Consider the following 18,879-nt stretch of genomic DNA (forward strand, 5'->3'; position numbering starts at 1 on the left):
GCTGATACATAAGGATCAGGCAGGTTTTATACAACAACGCCAAACATGATACAATATACGAAGGACACTTCACATTATGGATCATATACAAAAAAATAAAGTCGAAGCAATAGTGATAAGCGTGGACGCTGAAAAGGCACTTGATTTGGTTAATTGGAATTTCCTTTGCAGATTTTTACATAGATTTGGTTTCCATGACACAATGATTAAAACTGTACAGGCACTATATGACAACCCTACTGCTAGAATTAAAATCAATGGATAATTATCAAATATTTTTACCCTAGAAAGGGGCACGAGACAGGGTTGTGCATGGTCACCGCTACTCTTCGTATTGTATCTGGAACCACTAGCTCAATACATCAGACAAAATGAAGATATCAGGGGAATTACTGTTAAAGGGACAGAGCATAAATTGGCCTGTTACGCGGATGACATTTTAATCTATCTGGGGCAACCAACATACTCTTTACCTAAATTGATGCAATCCTTTGAACAATATGGTCAATTATCAGGATACAAGATCACCATAGATAAAACCCAATTACTTTCATATAACTATAGCCCACCAAGAGAAATTGAAAGAAGATATCTCTGGGCATGGCAAACAGAGTCTTTCAAATATTTGGGCATCGTTATGCCAAAAGATTTGTCAAAATTATCAGAATGCAATTATCAGCCTATATATAAAAAGTTAAGAAAGATATAACAAAATGAAACCTAAATCCTTCTTTTAATCTCAGCTCAAGGATTGAATCCATTAAAATGAATATACTGCCCAGACTATTATATCTCTTTCAAATCCTACCAATAGAGATTAACCAAAGTCAATTCAATGAATGGAACAAGATGTTATCAAGATATATATGGCAAGGTAAAAGGCCTAGAGTTCCTCTCAAATCTTTGCAGTTAGCCAAGGAAAAGGGGGGATGGGACCTTCTCTTAGAGATGATTATTTTGCAGCAGAGTTGAGAGCCGTGATATGTTGGTGCAAACCATCATATGACGCTCAATGGAAAAACATTGAGGAGAGGATACTTCCTATCCCCATACAGGCAATTTTGGCTGATAACAACCTACAAAGGTACATAAATACTATTGATAATCCATGGGTGAAATGGAATCTTAAAATATGGAAAACTATTATAAAAGATTATAAACTAGAGGAAGATATTGCAATTCTTAAATGGTTTGCATATGACTCGGATTTTACACCGAATAAACTGGATGCTAGATTTAAGGACTGGACAGCTAAAGGAGTAACAGTTCTTTGCAATATAATGAAAGAAGGAACACTCTTCAGTTTTGAAATGCTCAAAGAGAAACACTTATTAGAAAAACAAGACTTTTATCGGTATCTACAGATGCGACAGTATGTTAATAGGAGGGTTAAAAATGTAACCAAGACAAGTACATGTTTCATAGAGCTATTTAGAAAAGCATATAATTCAGATAACGGTAGTAGAATCATTTCAAGCGTGTATAAGGGTTTGTCAAATCTTAAAACACATTTGACTTCATACATTAAAACAAAATTGGGGAAGGAAGGAGGGATAATTATATCTGAGGAAGAATGGACAGTAATATGGATGTATCAATGGAAGTGTACCAGTTCACAGAAATGGAGGGAGTTTGGATGGATAGACTTGATAAGATATTTTATTACACCCTCTCAGAAATCCCATTATGATAGTAACCTCCCTGTTTGCTGGAGAAATTGTGGAAATTAGAATGCAAACCATTATCATATTTTCTGGGATTGCCCTGTTATCAAAGACTATTGTAGTGGGATACACAATGCCCCACAAGACATTTTTAAATGTGAAATACCCTTAGAAAGTAAGACCATATTTTTTGGATATGTACCTCAAGAATGGTTGAAAAGAGATAAATATTTAATGAATATACTGCTGGTGGCTGGTAAAAAGACCCTTTATCATAGGAGAGCCCAACTTTAAACACATGGATGGAAATTGCAATGGACATTTATAAAATGGAGAAGATAACAGCATCTGTTAATCATAAGTTGGAACAATTTGATTCATACTGGGAACAATGGTTCAACTACATAACACCTCATAGGCCTGATTTTATTCTCACAAATCAATAAATATGTCATAAAAAAAAGATCACTCCCTACTTGTACATAGTTTTCTCCTTTTGCTTGTTCTTTTTCCTCTCTTTTCTATAGGTGTATACCTCAGAAAAATATTATGTGGAGATTTGTGGCAAATATAATTATATGATATATATGTACAATATCTGAAATACGTCTTATGGAAATGTTTGTTCGATGATGAACTTCAATAAAAAATAAATTACAAGAAAAAGATGATGAGAGGCATTGATTGTGTGGATAGTCAGAGGCTTTTTCCCAGGGCTGAAATGGTTGCCACAAGTGGACACAGGTTTAAGGTGCTGGGGAGTAGGTACAGAGGAGATGTCAGGGGTAAGTTTTTTACTCAGAGAGTGGTGAGTGCATGGAATGGGCTGCCAGCAACGGTGGTGGAGGCGGATACGATAGGGTCTTTTAAGAGACTTTTGGATAGGTACATGGAGCTTAGAAAAATAGAGGGCTATAGGTAAGCCTAGTAATTTCTAAGGTATAGACATGTTCAGCACAACTTTGTGGGCCGAAGGGTCTGTATTGTGCTGTAGGTTTTCTATGTTTCTATGTTTAAAGAACTGTCCATCTCTCCCACTGTGTTCATCTCTCTCACTATGTCCATCTCTCTCACTGTGTCATTTCCTCTCACTGGGTCCATCCCACAGCCACTGTCCATTTCTCTCACTGTGTCCATCCCTCTCACTGTGTTCATCTCTCTCACTGTGTCCATTCCTCGCTGTGTCCATCCCTCTCACTGTGTCCATCCCTCTCATTCTTAATGATGAGATCCAACATTGTCTTAAATGCACTAGAACAGCTTTTGGACGTCTCCGAACAAGAGTCTTTCATGATCGTGACATCCGAACAGACACCAAAATGTTAGTGTACAAAGCATTGGTAATCCCAACGCTCCTGTATGCATCAGAAACCTGGATAACATACCAACGACATCTGAAGGCACTTGAAAAGTTCCATCAACGCTGCCTTTGAAACATCTTAAATATCAGCTGGGAAGATTGAAGAACCAACGTCAGTGTGCTGAATGAAGCAAAACAACAAGCATTGAAGCCTACGTCATCAAGAACCAACTAGGATGGAGTGGTCTCGTTGTTCAGATGAAAGACAAACGTCTGCCGAAACAAATCTACTCCCAGCTTAAAGAAGGCAAACGTAAAAGAGGTGGACAACAGAGGAGATTCAAAGAAGTCTTAAAAGCCAACATGAAGAAATGTAACATCGACATCAACAATTGGGAAACCAATGCCAAGGACAGGAAACTCTGGCAAGCCAACATCCGAGAAGGAACAGCAACTTTCGAAGCCGACAGATGTGCAGAATTAGAAGAAAAGAGGAGAACATGGAAAGAGAGGCAGCAGCAACCAAAGCCTGATCTGCCATCTGGAACTACCTGTCCTGAATGCGGAAGAACTTTCAAAGCCAAGATTGGACTCATAAGCCACTTGAGTGCCCATAAGTAGCTCAACAGAACGAAGACCATCATCCTCGACCTCGAGGGATAGCCACGTCGACGACAATGACGACCATCCCTCTCACTGTGTCCATTCCTCACTGTGTCCATCTCTCTCACTGTGTCCATTCCTCACTGTATCCATCTCTCTCACTGTGTTCATCCCTCCCACTGTGTCCATTCCTCACTGTGTCCATTACTCTCTCACTGGCCCCATCTCTCTCACTGGGTCCATCCCACAACCACTGGGTCCATCTCTCTCTGTAGGTTAAAAGACCCTGAGGGGAGTTACATACAAGCCTCCAAATAGCAGCCAGGATGTGGGACAAAAATTACAATAGGAGATAGAAAAGGGATGTAAAAATGGCAGTGTTGCAATGGTCATGGGGGATTTCATTATGAGGTAGATTGGGAAAATCAGATTGGTACTGAATCCCAAGAGAAGGATTTGTAAAATCCCTATGAGCAAAGCTTGTGCTTGAGCCCACTGGGAAAAAGACAATTCTAGATTGGCTGTTGTGTAGTGAAACAAATTTGATTAGAGAGCTTAAAGTAAGTGAACCCTTCGGAGGCATTGATCACAACATGATAGAATTCACCCTGCAGTTTTTGAGGGAGAAGCTAAAATTGGATGTATGGGTATTACAATTGAAAGAAGGCATGAGAGAGGAATTGGCTAAAGTTGATTGGAAAGAGGCACTAGGAGTGATGATAGTAGAGCAGCAATGGCTGGGGTTTCTGGGAGCAAGGCAGAAGATTTATCCCAAAAATGAAGAAATATTCTAAAGGGGGGTTGAGGCAATCATAGCTAACAAGGGAATTCAAATACGCATAAAAGCAAAAGAGGGAGCATACAATATGGTAAAAATCGGTGGGAAACTAAAGGCTTTGGAAGCTTTTAAAAACCAACAGAAGACAAAATATCAATAAGGAGAGAAAAGATGAAATATCAAGGTAAGCTACGCAATAGTATAAAAGAAGATACCCAAAGATTTTCAGATATATAAAGAGAAAAAGAGAGGCAGGAATGGACATTTGACCACTAGAAAATGAGGTATTAACAGGAGACAAAGAAATGGCTGACAAACTGAATAAGTATTTTTCCCCATTCTGCGCTATGGAAGACACAAACAGTATGGCAGAAATTCAAGGGTGTTGCCGCAGAAGTGAGTGTACTGTCAAGGAGAAGGTGCTTAGGGTGAAGGTAGATATGTCACCTGGACCAGAAGGACTAGAAACACAAAATATCCTGCAGGTGCTGGAAATCCAGAGCAACACAAACAAAATGCTGGCGGAACTCAGCAGGTCAGGCAGCTTCAATGGAACTGAATAAACAGTCTATGTTTCAAGCTGTGACCCTGAGTCTCGGCCTAAAATGTCAACTGTTTATTCATTTCCATAGATCCTGCCTGGCCTGCTGAGGCCCTCCAGTATTTTGTGTGTGTTGTTCCAGATGAACTACTATCCAGCATTCTTAAAGAGGTAGCTGAAGAGATTGTAGAGGCATTAGTGGTGATCTTTCAAGCATCACTAGTTTCTGGAATGGTTCCAGAGGGCTGGAAGATTGCAAATGTTACTCCACTCTTTAAGAAGGGAAGGAGGGAAAAAACAGGAAATTATAAGCCAGTCAGCCCAACTTCAGTGGTTGGCGAGATGATAGAGTCCATTATTAAGGATGCGGTTTCGGGGTACTTTGAGGTACATGGTAAAGATAGGCTGGTCAGCATGGTTTCCTTAAGGTGAAATCTTGCCGAACAAATCAGTTGGAATCCTTTGAGGAAATAACAGACAGGATAGACAAAGGAGAGTCAGTGGATGTTGGTTACTTTGATTTTCTGAAGGTCTTTGGCAAGGTGCCGCAGATGAGACAAGGTAAGAGTCCGTGGTATAACAGGAAGGATAGTAACACGGATAGAAAATCGGCTGACTGGCAGGAGGCAAAAAAAATGGGAGAAAAGTGGGCCTTTACTGGTTGGCTGCCAGTGACTAATGGTGTTCCACAGGGGTCAGCGTTGGGACCACATCTTTAGATGTTACACTTTAATGATTTGGATGATGGAATTGATGGCTTTGTGGATGATACAAAGTTAGGCGGAGGGGATGATAGAGTTGAGGACACTTGGAGTCTGTAGAAGTACTTGGACAGATTAGGAGAATGGACAATAAGAGGTGGCAGATGGATTACCATGTAGGGAGGTGTATGGTCATGCACTTTGGTAGAAGGAATAAAGGGGTAGCATATTTGCAAAACAGGGAGCAAATTCAGAAATTGGAGGTGCAAAGGGACTGAAAGGTTAATTTGTAGACTGAGTCGGTGTTGGTTTGTTATGTGTCATGCCATACACTGGAGGTGATCATGGTCTTTCCATGATCATGCTTGTTCTTGGCAAATTTTTCTGCAGAAGCAGTTTGCCATTGCCTTCTTCTGAGCAGTGTCTTTACAAGACAGGTGACCCGAGCCATTATCAAGACTCTTCAGAGACTGTCTGCCTGGCGTCAGTGGTGACCAGGACTTGTGATATGCACCAGCTGCTCTTACAGCCATCCCCATCTGTTCCCATGGCTGCATTTGACCTTGCTCGGCGGGGGGTGGGGGGGGCAGGGGCCAAGCAGGTGCTACACATTGCCCAAGGGTGACCTGTAGGCTAGTGGCGACAAGGAGGACCTTATACCTCCTTTGATAGAGATGTATCTCCACCATGCCACTCGGTGTAAGGAAGTCAAAGACATTCATTTTGAGTGGATTAGAATATATAGGCAAGGATGTGATGCTGAGGGTTCATAAGACATTGATCAGACTACATTTAGAGTGTTGTGAGCAGTTTTGGTTCCCTATCAAAAAAAATTATGCTAGCATTGAGAGGGTGCAAAGAAGGTTGATGAGAATTATCCTGGGAGTGAAAGGGTTAAGGAATGAGGAGCATTTGATGACTCTGGGCCTGTATTCACTGGAGTTTAGAAGAATGAGGATGATCTTTTTTAAACATACCAAATATTGAAAATGCCTTGATAGAGTGGACATGGAGAGGATGTTTTTGGTACTGGGGGAGTCTAGGATCAGAAGGCACAGCTTCAGAACTTCCCTCCAGAACAGAGATGAGGATGAATTTCTTCAGACCAGAGGTGGTGAATCTGTAACATTCACTGCCACAGATGGCTATGGAAACCAAGTATTTGGATGCAGTATATTTAAAACAGAGGTTGATAAGTTCTTGATTAATCAGGTCATCAAAGCTTACAGGGATAAGGGTGGAGAATGGGATTGAAAGGGATAATAAATCGGCATGATCGAATGGTGGAGTAGACTTGATGAGCTGAATGTCCTAATTCTGCTCCTATGCCTTTTTATTGATAGATTCCTGTAAATCCCAGTTCATTTTGCTGTACCCACTCCCCTTTCCATTTGACCAAATGATAAAGCTATTTTTATTTCTCAGTTCAGTGTACTTGCAATGGAGGATGACAACAATGAAATAGTGAATGCTTAATGTGTGCGTTTGACGCTGAACTTTGTGAGCAGTAGGTTTTTAATAAGAGGTTGTGCTTGTATTGCATTCAAACTCTGTGTCTCTTTAATGTCTCCTGCTGTTTCTTTGCTGGGAACATGCTGAGTGCCCAGGACATCTTTCACCCAGCCTTGGCACTAATGGCACTAGTTTGCAAATTGGCTCTTGATCACTGAGGGGAGTCGATTCAGGCAATTTAATGTCGTGCTCTTATTCACAGTAGGAGAGCCCTGTCCAGTTGCATTTTCTAAGGTTGCCATGGGGAATCTGCAGCCTTAAAAGAGAAGTTAGATGATAAGACCACTGCCACACTCCCGTCTCATCAGGTCCAAAATTTCTTTTCCTGTACCAGTTTTTTCACCCTTCATCTCCTCAAAGGATTGCTCTTGCTGAGATTCAGTTCCTGATGGCTGTCAGCTGACCTCCATGGAACATGGAGGTCAGGTGAAGTACAGTGGGCCTGACCAGCTTAACATCGTAGATCCATCCTTCCACACACATTCCACCGTCACTCACTGATTACACATAAACACACACCTTCAACAGGCAACTAGAAGAGGAGAGAAATTTGTTTTTTACCCTATTCCTAGGTGAGGGACATTGAAGCCTACATTGGCAAGAATTAAGTAACAGCAGGCTGAGCATTAGAGTTAGGTTGTCTGACCTGCCTGGTGACCAGGAGAGCTTTAAGAAAAATCATAGGGGCACAGATTTCACAGGGACAAGTCATGAAGTCTTTTGATCAGTTTGTTGTCCGCCTGTGACATTGGCTCAGTTTTTCTATCTCCATTAGCATAGCCTCACCTGCCAGGCAAGTCCTACAGCCCTACATTCTGCAACAAGTTACCCTCCCTTACATTATTGCTCTAATTGCCACCATTAATCCATCAAACACCATTGATCACCATGATAACCATGACCTCACTCTTTCAAGGATATTTCCATCTGTCACTTATTCATCCATTCTCCTAATCTGTCCAAGTCTTTCTGCATACCCTGCTTCCTGAGCACTATTCCGCCCCCAACATTTCTGCAACTTAAAGCTGTCTTGCTGTTCTCTATTTTCCATGTCATGATCTTTGGCTTGTAGTGCTAACTCTGTTTCTCTTCCCGCAGATGCTGTCTGACCTTTTGAGCATTTCCAGCATTTCCTTCACCATCCATTACATTTACATGTAGTGTCACCTCAAGAAAGCAGTATTTATCATCAAAGATCCCCATCATCCAGGCCATGCCCTCTTCTTGCTACTACCATTGGGCAGGAGGTAGAGAAGCCTTAGGTCCCACACCCCCACCAGGTTCAGGAACAGTGATTACCGTACAACCATCAGGCTCTTGAAACAATGTAAATTACATAATTCAGCTCTATCCTGAACTGATTCTACAACATACAGTCTCACTTTCAAGGATTTTTACAGCTCATGTTCTCAGTATTATTTTCATTTGCACAGTTTATCATTTTGTACATTGGTTGTTTGTCAGTCTTTGTTAGTGAATGCTGTTTACTTGGACTTTCAGAAGACACATATAAGGCTGCTGAACAAGGTAAGAGCTCATTGTATTACAGGAAATATACTAGTCTGGACAGAATATTGGCCGGCTAGCAGAAGGCAAAGAGTGGGAATAAAGTTGGCCTTTGCTGTTGGCTATCAGTGACTAGTGATGTTACGCAGGGGTTGGTGTTGGTGCGGCTACTTCTCACCTTAATGATCTGGATACAGAATTGTGGCCAAGTTTGCGGTTGATGCAAAGATAGATGGAGGGACAGGTAGTGCTCAGGAAGCAGGTCTGCAGAAAGACTTAGACAGATTAGGAGAATGGCCAAAGAAGTGACAGATGGAACACAGTGTAATGGAGTGTATGGTCATCTTCTGTGCACAGAATTAGGGCATGGACTACTTTCTAAATGGGGAGCAAATTCAGAAATCAGAAGTGTGAGAGGATTCAGGGTAACTTAAAGGTTAACTTGCAGGTTGTGTTAGTAGTAAGAAGTCAAATGCAATGTTATCATTCATTTCGAGAGGACAAGAATAAAAACATAGGCATCTAGTCAAGGGCAGGAGTCGACTCGTTGTTCACGCCTTCCATAAATAGATAGCCCAATACAGTCTCCACTTAGGACCAGACAAGAAGACTTACCTTGCAGTTGAGCTAATCACGGTAACCAGAATCAGGTGTGTTTTCTGATACATATAATCATCCCAAAGTACTTGACAAAAGTGTTGTCAAAGTCAAGTCTCATACTGAGCGTAAAAGAAGAAATTAGGAAAGATGACCGAAAGCCAGAGACACACAAGACTGCAGATACTGAAATCTGGAGCAAAATAAAATCAAACTAGTGGAGGAACTCAATGGGTCAGACAGTGTCTATGAGCCAAAGGGATAGTCGGCGCATCAGGTTGAGACCCTGGATCAGGTCTGTAAGCTACGACAAAGGAGAGTCAGTTATTCCATACTTTCTCATGACTTTGAAGGAGGCCATTCCATCCCATCAAATCCATGCTAGCTTACAGAGGAAATTCATTCCACACAAGTTCCTCTGTAGCTTATTTTCCCCATGTTCCCATCAACCTCTCCAAAATTGTACGACCCACGACACACCATGGGTAATTTACTGTGGTCAGTTCAGCTTACTAACCCACTCATCTTTGGGATGTGATAGGAAATTGAAGCAACCAGGGGAATGGGAATCCCACTCGGTCACAGTGAGAACATGCAAAACCCACAGAGGAGGAAATGGAGATCAGGACTGAACCCAAGCAGATGGAGCTGTATGGGGACTGTGCCACCTGACCAAAGATTAGAGAGACAGGAAGATAATGGAGAGAAATTTAGACCTTGAGTTCTTTGCTAGTGGTAGGAAGGTTGTTAGTGATGAAGCAAGTAAAATTGGGATGACCAATATAAGCCTAAGTTTACCTTGTGGAATAAGACTGGACTTAATTGTTTTCTTTAATAATGGACCATCCATCTGTCTTTGACTTTTATAATCTAATAGTAGACCAGTCCAGAATATTGGAATACAAGGGATCCAGGGTAAGATTGGAAATTGGGTACAAGGTTTGCTGGTAAGAGGAAGAAGGTGATGGTGGACAGTCACTATTGAGATCAGAGTCTTGACCACAGGGTGTGCCATAGGGATTGATGCTGGGTCCTTTATTGGTCATCATTTATATTAATGATTCAGATGAGAATGTAGGTGGATTGATTAGTAATTATGCAGGTGAATTAAAACTGATGATAGAGTGAGAAGTTATGAAAGTTGTCTAACAATTCAACATAATCCAGATCAGTGGTTTCCAAAGTGGGCGATGTCACTCCCCTGAGAGTGGTTGGAATTTCTAAGAAGGAGATAAAGATAAGGGGAGTCGTCGAGGATACCTCAATTGCAAGGGGGGCAACTGAGAGGTTACAGGCTGAACTAGAGAATTGAATTACTTATTATAAGCATTTGAGTCTCAGTGCCTCGTAATTGATAACCATGATCACGTAATCATGTCATCTTTTGCTAATCGACTATTCTCTTAAACTTAAAGATCATCATAGTTGTCAAGTCAAACTAGAGTTTCTAGAAAATATTGGGACCTAGAGGCAAAAGAAAATAAAATTTTAAAGTAATAGCAAGAATCCACTGATAGACTGGATGGAACCCACTGCCTGACGTGCTGCTTCTGCCCAGAATATCGGGGAGACCCCACAGCGTCACAACGGCAGTCCGTGAGCAGCGTTGGAATCTGTGGTGAGATGCTGAACTTTAAATAACTTGAGGAACTGTTTCATGGAAAAGAGCACTGCTGTTACTGTGTTTTGGGTTAGCGCCAGCTTCACGTCACGGAGATCATCGCGCGCAGGAGCTTCTGGGAAATGGCGTGAGGTTTAAGAGGAGTTCGGGAACCTTCAGGAGGGCACCGGCTTTGAAAACATAATGGTCTGTTAGGGAGCGGAGATTGTGCAGGTCGAATCCATCTACAAAGTCCGGAGAGGTAGCCAATTTTTTCACCTAATGACTAATGTCTAGTGACTAGTGACTAATATCTGCAACACACATCAAAGTTGCTGGTGAACGCAGCAGGCCAGGCAGCATCTCTAGGAAGAGGTACAGTCGACGTTTCAGGCTGAGACCCTTCGTCAGGTCTTCGAAGGGACGCTTCAAAGGGTCTCGGCCTGAAACGTCGTCTGTACCTCTTCCTAGAGATGCTGGCTGGCCTGCTGCGTTCACCAGCAACTTTGATGTGTGTTGCTTGAATTTCCAGCATCTGCAGAATTCCTGTTGTTAGTGACTAATATCTAGGGACTAGTGACTAATGTCTAATATCTAATGACTAATGGCTGGTGGCTAATATCTAATGATTAATGGCTAATGGCTAATGGTTGATGGAACTAATGGAACTATCAAACTGCCGCACTTGTGAAAGATAAAAGGAGGAAAAAGGAAAAGTTGTTTGGTCATTGAGTGGAATCCAGTTAAAAAAACCTTTGGGTAGACACATTCAGTCACTTCCAAGTGGGAAAGCTGCACATGTTCAAAGAAGAAAAGGAAATCTGACTTGACAATAGTTGTTGAAAAGCAATGTGACCCTTCTGTATTTGGCAAATCATAGAAACATGGACTGAAGAAATCGTGTTATTTCTGGGAGCCTATCTGGTATTCACTACTGTAGTAGAGTTAGCTAGTATGATTTCTATACTCCTTTTAAGATAAGGGGCCCAAAACTTTTCACAATACTCCATGTGAGGCCTCACCAGTGCTCTTAGAAAGTTTCAGCATTACATCCTTGCTTTTATATTCTAGTCCTCTTGAACTGAATGTGAACATTGCATTTGCCTTCCTCACCAACCTGCAAACTAATCTCTAGGGAATCCTGTACAAGCACTCCCAAGTCCCTTTGCACCTCAGTTTTTTGTATGTTTTCTCCATTTAGAAAATAGTCATTCTCATTTCATTTACCAAAGAACATGAACATACACTTCCCAACACCATATTCCATCTGCCACTTCTTTGATCATTCTCCTAATCTAAGTCCGTCTGTAGCCTCTCTACTTCCTCAAAACTACCTGCCTCTCCATCTGTATTTGTATCATCTGCAAACTTTGCAACAAAGCCATCAATTCTTAATGTTTTAAGATGGTGCTGGTGAACCTCAGCGACTTCTGGTTGGTAGCTAATGAAACAAGCAACTAAGTACATTGTTAACCACACCTTTTCTGGCAAACATTCATCGCAAGTCTGTAGCTTCACTTTGACTTGGAGGCAATTCGATGAGGCAGAACCAAGGTGAGGCAGTAAGCCCATCACCGAGAGCTTGGAAGACCGTGAAAGATTGGGCACAAGCCAAATTGAAGCCATGGTCCCAGAACGTATTGACGCAACAGAAATCTACAGGCCGAATCGAGGTGAAGTCTGGCATAGCCACGTGGCAGAACCCATTGTACGGACAGAGAATTAGTGCTGGGCCAGATTGAAAAGATCAGAGTGTCAAGGCCCAAAGCAAGGTATGGGCTGGTTCAGATCATTGCTCAAAGCGTCGGAACCTATTGTTTGGTCAGAGAGCTAAACACCAGGCCGGATTGAAAAGGTCAGGGTGCCGGGGTCCGAGGTGAGGTACGGGCCAATTCAGAATGCTGCTCCAAGACGTTTATTCTGCTCTGCGCTGAACTATGGGTCTCAGACTCTCTCTACGGATTTCATTTCAGAATCACTATCTGCTCACAGTTACTGTTTGCATGATGTTTTTTCTCATTACACATTGGATGTTTCAGTGTCTTTTTCTTGAGTTATTTTATTTTTTATGGGCTTGACAATAGTTTTTAAAACATATATATGAGGTTTATTTTTGAGTTTCTTTGTTTCTTTGCTGCCTGTTAGGAAACAAATCTCAAGGTTGTATAATGGGTACATATTTTGATAATAAATGTACTTTGAATTCTGCAATCCAAGTCATTGACATACAAGCTAAAAAGAAGTGGTCCCAACACAGGCCCCTGTGGAACACCACTGGCAACCTTCCAGAAAAGGCACCCTTTATTCCCACTTTTTGCTTCCTTCCAATCAACCACTGCCTTATCCGTGCCAGAACCTTTCCTGTAATTCTATGCGCTTGTAATTTGTTAAGCGGCCTCATGGATGGCACCTTGTCAAAGGCCTTCTGAAAGTCTAAGTGCCCAACATCAACTGATTTTCCTTTGTCTATCCTGCTTGTTATTTCTTCAAATAATTCCAACAGATTTGTTGGGCAGGATTTTCCCTTGAGGAAATTATGCCTATTTTATCATGTGTCTCCAAGTACCCCAAAAGCAGATCTTTAATAATCAACTCCAACATCTTCCCAATCACTGAGGTCAGACTAACTGGCCTATAATTTCCTTTCTTCTGCCTCTTTCCCTTCTTGAAGAATGAAGTGACATTTGCAAATTTTCAGTCTTCCGGAACTATTCCAGAATCTAGTGATTATTGAAAGATCATTACTAGTGCCTCCACAGTCTCTTCAGCCACCTCTTTCAGAGCCCCGGGGTGTACACCATCTGGTCCAGGTGACTTTTCTACATTCAGACCTTCCAGTTTCTCAAGAACCTTCTCCTTAGTAAAGGTAACTTCACACACTTCTGCCCCCTAACATTCTGGAACCTCTGCCATACTGCCAGTGTCTTCCACAGCGAAGACTGATGCAAAACACTTACTCAGCTGGTTCACCATTTCCTTTTTCCTCATTACTACCTCCCCAGCATTGTCTTCCAGTGGTCCAAAATCCACTCTCGCCTTTACACTTCATGTATCTGAAGAATCTTTTGCCATTCTCTTTAATATTATTGGCTGGCTTACTTTTGTATTCCATCTTTACCTTCTTAATGACTTTTTAGTTGCCTTCTGTTGGTTTTTAAAAGCTTCCCAAGCCTCTAACTTCCCATTAATTTTTGCTCTATTATATGCCCTCTCTTTGGCTTTTATGTTGGCTTTGACTTCCCTTCTTAGCCATGGTTGTGTCATCTTCCTTTAGAATTACTCTTCTTCTTTAGGATGTGTATATATATCCTGTGCCTTCCAAAGTTCTTGCAGAAATTCCAGCCATTGCTGTTCTGCTGTCATCCCTGCCAGCGTTCTTCTCCAGTCAAAGCCGACCAACTCCTCTCTAATGCCTTTGTAATACCCTTTACTCCACTCTAATACTGATACATCTGACTTTAGCTTCTGCTTCTCAAACTTCAGGGTGAATTAAATCATATTATGGTCACTTTCCCTCAGGGTTCTTTTACCTTAATCTCTATAATCAATTCCAGTTCATTGCACAGCGCTCAATCCAGAATAGCCGATCCCCTAGTGGGCTCAACCAGGAATTGCTCTATAAAGCCATCCTGTAGGCATTCTAGAAACTCCCCCTCTTGGAATCTAGCACCAATCTGAATTTCCCAATCTACCTGCATTTTGAAATCCCCCATGACTATTGCAACATTGCACTTTTGTCATGCATTTTCTATCTCCCATTGTAATTTGTGGACCATATTCTTACTACTGTTAAGGCGCCTGTATACAAATCCCATCTTTTTACCCTTGCATTTCCATAGCTTTATCCACAATGACTCAACACCTTCTGACCCTATGTCACCTCTTTCTAATGATTTGATTTCATTTTTTACCAACAGAGCCATGCTGCCCCTTCTGCCTTCCTACCTCTCCTTTCGATACAATGTGTATCCTTGGACATTAAGCTCCCAGCTGTAATCTTTGCAAGGGAAAACATAGTGTCTGTGATCACAGAGTAGTGCTACAGAAGGAAAGGGATGAACACAGAGAATAGTGAGACAGTGTACAAGCAGAGCTGGACAGACTGAAGGAACAATTACACCATTTACACACAGGGAGAGGGATGTGGGTGAAAACCGGCAGAACTATTAGAACAATACAAGAATGAATGAGGGATCTGGTCAGACTGAGAGGTGAGGACCAGCAGGTGAGAGTTCACCAGGCACACCCATGGGAATAACTGCTGAGGAAGGCAATGAGGTAAACTGGGAAGTGCTGGACCAGGAAGCTGACAAGTGGAAAAGAGCCCACAGTCATCCCAGTACTGCCTGTCGGAATGACGCATATACAGACCAGGCGATGGCCGGCTGAGAACTCCAATGAACCCAGCTGGCCACTCATACTCATCTCACCATCCACAATCCCTTCACCCCAGGGGAAAAGCAAAGCATTCTATCCAAATTGCCTTCCCTTACAGTTGCATGTGGCCACGCAGAACTTTGGTGTAAGTTAGAAGAAATGATCGAAGTCCACCAAATACTTAAGAAAGAAATCAGGAGGGCTAAAAGAAGACATTAGGTTGCTTTGGCAGTCAAGGTGAAGGATAATCCAAAGAGCTTCTACAGGTATATTAAGAGCAAAAGGATAGTAAGGGATAAAATTAGTCCTCTTGAAGATCAGAGTCGTTGGCTATGTACGGAACCAAAAGAAATGGGGGAGATCTTAATTGGGTTTTTTGCGTCTGTATTTACTCAGGAAGCTGGCATGGAGTCTATGGAAATAAAGTAAACAAGTGCTGAGGTCATGAAACCTATACAGATTGAAGAGGAGGAGGTGCTTGCTATCTTGAGGCAAATCAGAGTAGATAAATCCCCAGGACCTGACAAGGTATTCCCTTGGACCTTGAAGGAGACTAGTGTTGAAATTGCAGGGGCCCTGGCAGATGTATTTAAAATGTCGGTATCTACGGGTGAGGTGCTGGAGGATTGGAGGATAGCTCATGTTGTTCCATTGCTTAAAAGAGGCTCTAAAACTAATCCGGGAAATTATAGGCCGGTAAGTTTGACGTCAGTAGTAGGTAAATTATTGGAAGGAGTACTGAGAGATAGGATCTACAAGTATTTGGATAGACAGGGACTTATTAGGGAGAGTCAACATGGTTTTGTGCGTGGTAGGTCATGTTTAACCAATCTATTAGAGTTTTTCAAGGAGGTTACCAGGAAAGTGGATGAAGGGAAGGCAGTGGATATTGTCTACATGGACTTCAGTAAGGCCTTTGACAAGGTCCCACATGGGAGGTTAGTTAGGAAGATTCAGTTGCTAGGTATACATGGAGAGGTGGTAAATTGGATTAGACATTGGCTCAATGGAAGAAGCCAAAGAGTGGTAGTGGAGGATTGCTTCTCTGAGTGGAGGCCTGTGACTAGTGGTGTGCCATAGGGATCAGTGCTGGGTCCATTGTTATTTGTCGTCTATATCAATGATCTGGATCATAATTTGATAAATTGGATCAGCAAATTTGCTGATGATACAAAGATTGGAGGTGTAGTGGACAGTGAGGAAGGTTTTCAAAGCTTGCAGAGGGATTTGGACCAGCTGGAAAAATGGGCTGAAAAATGGTAGATGGAGTTTAATACAGACAAGTGTAAGGTTTTGCACTTTGGAAGGACAAACCAAGGGAGAACATACAAGTTAAATGGTAGGGCACTGAGGAGTGCAGTAGAACAGAGGAATACAGATACAAAATACCCTAAAAGTGGCATCACAGGTAGATAGGGTCGTAAAGAGAGCTTTTGGTACATTGGCCTTTATAAATCAAAGTATTCAGTATAAGAGTTGGAATGTTATGGTGAGGTTGTATAAGGCATTGGTGAGACCGAATTTGGAGTATTGTGTGCAGTTTTGGTCACAAAATTACAGGAAGGATATTAATAAGGTTGAAAGAGTGCAGAGAAGGTTTACAAGGATGTTGCCAGGACTTGAGAAACTCAGTTACAGAGAAAGGTTAAATAGGTTAGGACTTTATTCCCTGGAGCGTAGAAGAATGAGGGGAGATTTGATAGAGGTATATAAAATTATGATGGGTATAGATAGACTGAATGCAAGCAGACTTTTTCCACTGAGGCTAGGGGAGAAAAAAACCAGAGGATATGGGTTAAGGGTGAAGGGGGGAAGTTTAAAGGGAACATTGGGGGGGCTTCTTCACACAGAGAGTGGTGGGAATGTGGAATGACTTACGGCAATCTTTGGGGTTATTCCAACGGAAGCAGGAAACATTCCTGCTTCCTCTCAAGGCATGATAGCTTTCTCAACTTTATTGGCTAGGAGAGCTATTCTATTGTACTGGAAGGATCCCAATCCACCTACTTTTTTTTTGGCTCTCCTCCATTATGTCTTGTTTAAGTTTGGAGATAATAAGAAGTCAGACGTTTGATATGTCTTTTAAATTTGAGCAAATTTGGTGACCTTTTATTCAATATTTTCATATGATCTAATTCTTTTTACTTTTTCAGTTAATTACTCTCTTTTCTCCACGAATTTTTAGATTTGATCAGAAGGATTTTCCCTTTTTCTTTTAACTGTATCCTCAAAATGGACTGCCGAGTCCTCTCTTTTTTTTTTGTTTTAGGTTAGCTTAGTTGTTTTTTCTCTCTCAATAATAGAAAATTTTGAATCTTCTTTTCCTATGAACTGTTAAGAGGAGAAGTGGTTCTCTTTTCTCTTTCTATTAGCTTAATACTATATATGATTTTGACAGTGTATGCCCCTTTCTTTGTATTATTATTGAAATATGTATTTGAGATAACCTCTCCTCTGGTTTGTATTTATCCTTATTCTTTTAAATCAATAAAAAAGATTGAAAGGGAGTGTGGAATGAGCTGCCAGATGAAGTGGTAAATGCGGGCTCACTTTTAACATTTAAGAAAACCTTGGACAGGTACATGGATGAGAGGTGTATGGAGGGATATGATCCAGGTGCAGGTCGGTGGGACTAGGCAGAAAAATGGTTCCGCACAGCCAAGAAGGTCCAAAAGGCCTGTTTCTGTGCTGTAATGTACTATGGTTCCACTAGATTAACCCCAAAGACATACACACATGGGTGGAGCTTAGGAGGATGATGGTGTCTAACAGCGACTCCTTTGCTGCGTCTTCAGAAACAGCTTTATTTCTATCTTTGATATCTTTTTTTTCTCTTTTAAGGTTCCTTTGAAGACCCTGACCTGGAGTTACACACTGACTTCGGTTCTTTGTGGAAACGGGACCAGCTTTTCAATATGTCAAGGGAGCCGGATTTTCATGGCTCTGGAGATGGGCTGATTCAAGGCCGGAGCTGTTGCCTGATGTGTCGTGGGAGTATACGGATCAGCAAAAGCAGCGAGCTGGTTGTGTGCCCAGAGACCAGAGACCTTTGGGCACAGCACTCGGAAAAAGCAATGCAACAGACTTTTAACACCATAAATCAGCGAGTTTTTTTGTTATGTCTCCCCTCTCGCTGTGAAATGGGGACATCTCTTTTCCCTTGTTAATGAGGGAGAGAGAGAGAGAGAGAGAGAGAGCCTGTTACATGTAGAATACCGGGTGAACGAGTAGTCTTTGGGGTACTGCAAGTCTGTGTCTTTATTGGTGCTTTGCTGCATGCTTGAGTGCTCGGTGGGGGGTGCCAATGCTTTTTTGCTGGAAGTGGAGGGGGATTGTTGCTTGGCTGCTGCTTATGCATTGGAGGGGGAGTTGGGGGGGGCTTTGGGGTTCTAACATGTAACTGTCATTCATTCTTTGGGGCACTCCTCTGTTTTCGTAGATGTTTGTGAAGAAAAAGAATTTTAGGATGCATATTGTATATATTCCTCTGACATTAAATGTACCTGTTGATATTGGTTAAAGCTAAATGCCCAGAGAATATGTGAGACAGTCTGGCCCCAGAGGTGTGGGATGGAATATGGGCAACTAGTAATAACGCCAGTAATGAGGAGAGTTATCAGAACTTTAATGAAGAAGTGAGGCAGCAATTAGGAGGAGGTGAGAGTAACTGGGGAATGATAGTGTCCAGTTATTCAGGAAG

General features: G+C 41.8%; 1 long non-coding RNA gene across 1 annotated transcript in view; it reads left to right on the plus strand.

Annotated features, from left to right (window-relative positions):
• The window catches only part of LOC134343537 (uncharacterized), a 50,962-nt gene extending 32,474 nt beyond the window's left edge, over window positions 1-18,488 (plus strand). Inside the window, exon 3 of the long non-coding RNA XR_010017253.1 lies at window positions 18,021-18,488. This is a non-coding gene — a long non-coding RNA (uncharacterized LOC134343537). The remainder of the gene's footprint in view (window positions 1-18,020) is intronic.
• Window positions 18,489-18,879: the final 391 nt, after the last annotated feature.

This window comes from Mobula hypostoma, chromosome 3 (assembly GCF_963921235.1).
Source record: "Mobula hypostoma chromosome 3, sMobHyp1.1, whole genome shotgun sequence".
Taxonomy (NCBI): domain Eukaryota; kingdom Metazoa; phylum Chordata; class Chondrichthyes; order Myliobatiformes; family Myliobatidae; genus Mobula; species Mobula hypostoma.